Raw genomic sequence first — 7083 nt, forward strand, 5'->3', positions numbered from 1 at the left:
ACTCGATGCTGGTATCATTTCTAGCCCCTTTCCTACAGATGAAAGATGTCCCCCACCCCCAGGGAGTCTCAGAGCTGGAAGCACAGAATCCGTCTCAGCCCGGCTCCCTGGAAGGGGTTGGGGAGAGCTCGCTACCCTGTCCCCCAAATCACAAGGATGCACTCCTGGCCTGACACCCGAGCATGGGCACGGACGACCCCAGGCCCCTCTGCGGAAGCAGAAAGGCTGCGGGGTTGCAGGCGCCACCACCATGGACCAGCCTGGAGCACAGGCCACCTTCTCCTTCGCCTCCACCCACCTCCCCCACAGGAGCTTAAAGGCTTCCAGTACCAGCCTGGACGGCGGCACCTTAACCCCTCTCCTGGCAAAGCCCTCCAGTGGGCACCCCTCCCTGTCTCATCCTCTGACCGCAAAGCAGTTTATGGAGGAGGGGGTTGCTCTCGGCGCCCAAGACCTCCACGCCCCCAGACACAGCCCTACTACAAACGTGGCTTCAAGGTGCGAAGTGGACCTGTCTTAATTCACCCTACAGAAAAGAATCCCAAGTGTGTACGAAGACTTAGCTATGGGCTCCTTAGCACAGAGATTTAACTGCAGAACTACTGGAGAAAACCTAAGGGTCCAGCAAGAGCAGGGCTGAGAAAATCAGTCAGGGTTTCTAATGTACCCTGGGGTGAGCCCAATATGTGTCTTGGAAACCCAGCACCTCTACTCCCAAAGCCTGGGAGTAAGCGGGACAGAATAAGAAATGTGATATTCACTTTTTTTCTTCTTGTCACGTGTTAAAAAAAACACACACACACATAAGAAATCATCTGGAAAGACTACATCAAGGCACTATTGGGTTACATTAATGAGCACAGATTCTGGTTTATCTCCCCCACTTAACTGCTTAGGTTTTCTGCTTTTTAATAATAAATGAGAATTATTTCTGTAATTAACACAAAATCCAAGCCATCTGAAAATAAGAAATGAGCTGTTCCTCTCCTCCTCCCCAGGAACACAGCTCCGGGTCTTGGCCCAGGAGGCAGAAGCTGCCTGGCTGTGTGGGACTCCCCTTCAAGGTCACCCTGCCTCTCTGAGCCTCAGTTTCCCCGTCTGTCAGACACCAAACCCACCAGGCGAGCCCCTCCCACCTGGCCATGGGTCCTGTCCCCTCCTCTGTGAGACTGGGGACAATGAGGCACACCCACAAGGCCACAGGAACAACACCTGCCCAGCCTCCCTGCTCCACTCCCTCCGGACCAGTGCCCTCACTCCCAGCCTTTGCTCACTCTGCTGCCTCTTGGGAACCAGGGGCATCAGAGGCCAAGCGTAGAGTGAAACAGTGAAAGAAGAAGAATGTGAAGTCGCTCAGTCCTGTCCAACTCCTTGCAACCCCATGGACTGTAGCCCGCCAGGCTCCTCTGTCCATGGGATTCTCTTAAGCAAGAGCACTGGAGTGGGTTGCCATTTCCTTCTCCAGAGGATCTTCCCAACCCAGGGAGCCTGGGTCTCCTGCATTGCAGGCAGACGCTTTACCGTCTGAGACACCAGGGAAATCCTGCGACATATCCCCAGACCCCCACCTGATGCGCCAGCCTCCAACCCTCTGACGGCCCTTCATGGAGGCCGTACAGCCCCATTTTACAGAGGAAGACCCAGAGACTCAGAGAAGAGAAACGATCACCCACCCACATACACCAAGCCAAGACGAAGAGTGCACCCCGGGGGCCCTTTGGGCAGTTCCTCATGGGGTATCAGCAAACCACCCTGTACCCCTTCTGCAGAGCCGGGAGCACTGCTGAGGCTGCAGGCAGGATGAGGGGAGACACCTTCGGGCTCCTGCTCCGCCTGCCTGCAGCCCCCGGCCTCTCCCCACACACCTGGCAGGTGTTCAAGTGCAGGCTGGGCCAAGGAGGTGCACCCTCTGCAAGGGGGGGCGGGTGGGGCAGGGGAGAGCCCCGGCCTCCGGTCCTGGCACCCTGGGATCGGGTGTACACAGACACTCCCCCCAGACAGCAAGCTCAGAGCCCCCAGAGGCCAGAGGGGACATTGAGGCGGGCTGGTTGTCTGGGCACCAGGGCAAACTGGAAGCTCTGTGTGAGGACGCTCTGCTGCCAAGCTTCACCCAGCAGCTGTCACAAAGGAGTGTGGCCAATGCTGCAAGCCTTCTGAGTTATCAAAGGAAATCAGAAATCTGAGTTTTTACAGGAACAGACTCACAGGCCTGGAAAACAAACTTACAATTCCCAAAGAGAAGAGGCAGTGGGTAAATTAGGGGTATCAGATTAACGGGGGGCTTCCCTGCTGGCTCAGTCGGTAAAAGAATCTGCCTGCAATGCAGGAGACCACCTGCAATTCTGGAGACTTGGGTTCAATCCCTGGGTCAGGAAGATCCTCTGGAGAAGGAAATGACAACCCACTCCAGTGGTCTCGCCTGGAGAATCCCTTGGACTGAGGAGCCTGGCAGGCTGCAGTCCTTGGGGTTGCAAAGAGTTGGACATGAATTAGCAGCTTCATTTTTTGGGTTTGTTTTAGGATTAACAGATACACACTGCTATATATAAAATAGATAAACAAGGATTTTCCACATAGCATGGGGAACTATATTCAATACCTAGTAATAATCTATAATGGAAAAGAATCTGAAAAATAAATACATATTAAAATTTATATATATAACTACAAATATGTTACATATATATGACTAAAAAAAAAAAAGAAATCTGGGTTTTTACATAAAATCTCATGGTTTCAGATGCTGGTGATTAATCCAAAATAAATTTCAAGCAGTTCTCCTATAGGTTCTCTGGACTCAATGCTGTGTGGCCCGGAGCAAACCACTTAACATCTCTGGGATTCAACTGTCATCTGTAAAGTGGAAAAATAGCCCACGGTATTGTAACAAGAAGATAAGATACACTTTGTCCATATTAATGATAATAAAAGGCAACTGTAACAACAGCAGCTAAATTCAATGAGTGCCAGGCACTAAGTAACATGAGTTAATGTGGTTTCATTCAAGCTATTAGATAGGCATTCTTTTAACTTTGTATTTTGAAATAGTTCAAACTTTTAGAAAAGTTACATGAAAACTACAAAGAACTCTCCTATACCTTAATTCAGATTTGCCTATTTGTATCATTTTTGCCTCACTTTTATTATGTTTATACCTATGTTTCTCTTTAATATTTGAGAGTGGGCTGCTTATACAGTGAGCTTCTAAATACTTCAGTGCATATTTCCTAAGAACAAGGCCCTATATTTGGTCCTTAATATTAATTTGGTCATTTAATATTAATACACTTTAATCTATAAGTGTGAGTCACTCAGTCATGTGTCTTTGCAACTCCATGGACTGTAGCCCACCAGGCTCCTCTGTCCATGGAATTCTCTAGGCAAAAATACTGGAATGAGTTGCCATTTCCTTCTCCAGGGGATCTTCCTGACCCAGGGATTGAACTCAGGTCTCCTGCACTGTAGGCAGCTTCTTTACAGTCTGAGTCTAATCTACAGTCCATATCTAATTTCATCAGCTGTCCTAATAATGTTCTTTATGTAATTTGTTTCAGCATAGATTCATATTTGCATTTGGTTGTCATGTTACTTTGGTCTCTTTTAATCAGAAGCTGTTCCTGACTTTTGAGATAAGTATTCTTATTCCATCTCCTTTTTATTGATAAGAAACTGAAGTTCAGAGAGGTTGAAGCACCTGCCCAAAGTCACACAGCTAGGAAACGTTAAGCTTGGACTCAAGCCCAAGAGATGCCCTCCAGAGTATGTGTTCTTGTCCTCCAGGAATAAAAGCTTGCAAATACTAGCCTTTGTTGTTAATAACTGAAAACAGTGCCTCTCTCTGCAAACAGGTGGATAGCTGCTCACAGCCACCTCACTCAGCAGGTGGTCATCAACTGAAGGGGTGGCCTCCTGTGCACACACTGGCTGGACCTCCCACTGCCAGCTCCCCACACTTGGCAATGGCCCTGGCCCAATGCCTACCCTAACCTGAGAGGCCCCATTTAGCTCTCTCTATACAAGCTGGGCAGTGGAGAGCTGGGAGGACCACGGCTCCTGCCTTTCTAGTTCCCCTCTTAGTGACAGTCAAGGTTCAAATGCCCACGTCCAAAAATCTAAGGAAAACAAACACCCAAGAGGGCAGAGCCTGAAATCAAAAGGGCCCCAAGCCATGCCCCTGGTCCACACCATCCCTGGGGTCACTTGTCCAAGAGGGGATTGGAGAAAAGGGTTTATAGGAAGGAGGAGGAGCAAGGGCTGGAGGTCGGAGTGGAGCTCTCACCGCAAGGAGCAGAGAGGACTCAGGACTCCAGGGCGTCACCCAGCCTGTGTTACATGCAGAGAGGAGCAGGAGGCTGTGGGCTGATCACGCTCAGGAAATAAAACTCAGCTTCCTCAGTGAGGACCCCCAGAGATGTGGACTCATCCACTCTTCTCTGGCCAAAGCCCCTGCCCCCAATTCCAACTCAGACCAGGCAGCATCAGCTTAGGAAACCACTGTCTTTGACTCCTAGATGGGTGTGGCTAAGGGCTGGAAACTGCCACCAACCTTGCCTCCATCACCTCTGGCTCCTGTCCACCCGCCAGTCAGGCCCCATCAGACAGCTCTTCAACGGTCAGTCGTGAGCCACAAATACCAGCAGACTCGCAGCAGGAGAGGTGACGCTGTCAACAAGCAGCTTTGCAACAGATCCAAGTGTCGTCTACTGCCTGAGTTCCAGGCCACTCTAGAGGCTAATTTGTGCTGAAATAGCTCGAAATCCTGGCACCTTCCTTTTGCACATGCTACGAAATGTGGAAGTTTACAGATCTCACCTGCAAGCCCAATTCAAAGTTTCAGAAGCTAGAATAGCTCTTGAAACACTTCCAGAACAAACAAGAAAGTTTTGCTTTTCTTCTTCACTGTAGACAATGTTGAAAATACAGAAAGCATGAATAAATAAGAAAAGGATCTATTAACAGAGCCCCCCTCAAAAAAGATATCGCAATGAAGACTCCTCCATCTATCCTTCCAGACCGATGGCCTGCCTACTCTGTGAGCCTCTCTCTACAGAGGTGTTTGAGATTAAACTGTAACCACTCTGTCACCTCTATTGGCCAGCAGGCTTCCGACTGCAGGGACCACGTCTAACTCGCTTTTCTGCCTCCTGCCCAGGCAGGCCATTCAAGGCTCCCTTGCTGGAGTTGCCATGGAGGCTATGTAAGCCTTTATCCCCACATTAGCAGTCCCTCTGAGCCCAGGTACAAAAGAAGGGGTTCCAAAAGGTAGGGTCAGTAGCAAAACCCCAGAGCATCCCTCAGTGGGGGGTAGGAACAGGAAGAAGGAAGAGTTGGGCAGGTAGGTGGACAGGCAATATGTTTCACTCTTGAGGGGGATTTAAGAGGCCCACTTGAGACTGCCTGGCGGATGCGATCAGGCTCCTAATGGGTACTGAGACTCCACCAGAACCAGGCCAAAACTGGACAGGAAGACCAGAAGGCCAGGCCCTAGTCCCCACTCCAGGCCTAACTTGCTACAAGCCCTTTGAAGACTTCAGCTTTCCTACTCGTAAATGGTGTTGATCATTCCTGTCCTAACTCACAGGATCAAACGGTACAAGAAACATGCCACAGCTCTGTAAGCCATCTGGCCTCAGAAATTAGAACTCTCTCACCTCTTCTCGCCTTCCTCCATAAAAGGCCAAAGAACAACCACGCTTATAAGCCCGAGGGCATCAAGGGCTGAGGAAGATCCAGCCACTGAGGACCCTAAACATTCAGTACAGGGGGAGGCAGATCCAAAAGGTCCCCTGTACACCCAGCTCGCCACTCCCATGAAGCCTCCTCACTCCACCAGGGATCTGCCCCCACAGTTCCAGGTCCACAGTGGGACACTCTCCCCTCTCCTAGGAGGGCACCTGCCCACGTGGAAAAGCAGTGACTGAATGCCAGAGGCCCTCCTCTCAGGGCCCAGAGCCCCAGCTTGTCAAGTCCCCTCAGCTTCACATCCTGAGACCATTGCAGTCCTGCTGCTCATTCATTCATTCATGTTTCTGTTGAACAACATCCTGGACCAGGTCTGAGGCTTCAGCAAGCCATGAGGGCCCTGAACCTAAGGCCAGTCCAGATCTGGCCATTCCAGACACAGCTCAACCTCTAAGGGCACCTGTGGCTCTCACCTCAAAGGCTCTACTTGTAATGAAACGGCCCCAACTCTCATTTTCCAGCTTTGGCTCTTGGCCGCAGAAAGAAAAAGTGTTCTTGGCCTTTGGGAAAGGGGATCCAAGATATAAACCAGGAGAGAGAACTAGAGCCCACACTGAGAAAGCCTCCAGTATTTAACCCCCAACCAGGGATGGTTAGCCTCCCTTTCACGTGAAAGGTTAGGTTTCTGTCTTGCCAGCTCTCCAACTACACACTGCCCTGTCCCCTCACAGGCAACGGGGTCCTGCTCACTGCTGGCTGTAGCTGGACGGCTTCCAACGCCAGCCCTTAGTCTTGTCCTTACCTGAGTTTTCTCTCTGAGTTGTTTCTTACTTTAAACATAGTACATTGATCTTCCAGGGCCCCTGCCTTGTCAGAGCCTAGGAAACCCGACAAACCAGCCCCTCTTTACCATCATAAGCCAATGGGCATTCCAACAGAGCGGTTGGAGGGTGCCGGAGACGAGGGGGCACAGAGCCATGCCCCTCAGTGAGGTCGCAGTCTGTCATCCGGAGAGTGGATTGGGCCCCAGTTCCTGCGCTGGGGTCCCGTCTGGGCCAGGGTCTTCCCCGCAGTACCTGACGGAGGGGGACATCTGAGAAGACCCACCCCAAGCTCGGGCTGAAGAAAGCGGCTCCGCGAGCTCCGCGGGCAAGCTGCTGGCAGGGGGGTGGGAGTCGCGCCTCTCCCGGCTCCTGAGACGGGGAAAAGGCAGGCCGAGCGCGGGGCCCGGCTGCAGCCGCCCCGGCCCACATCCACCCCTCCGTCTGGGTGCGGCCCCGGCGGGCGGGAGGCGAGGAAGCCGCAGACGCGCCCCCCCACGCCCACGCCCCGCCGCGCGGGGTCCGAGGACTCGACTGGCGGCCTCGCGCCCCCTCGGCCCGCCCGGCCGCGCCTCTCCCC

Source organism: Oryx dammah, unplaced genomic scaffold (assembly GCF_014754425.2).
Source record: "Oryx dammah isolate SB20612 unplaced genomic scaffold, SCBI_Odam_1.1 HiC_scaffold_13, whole genome shotgun sequence".
Lineage (NCBI taxonomy): Eukaryota > Metazoa > Chordata > Mammalia > Artiodactyla > Bovidae > Oryx > Oryx dammah.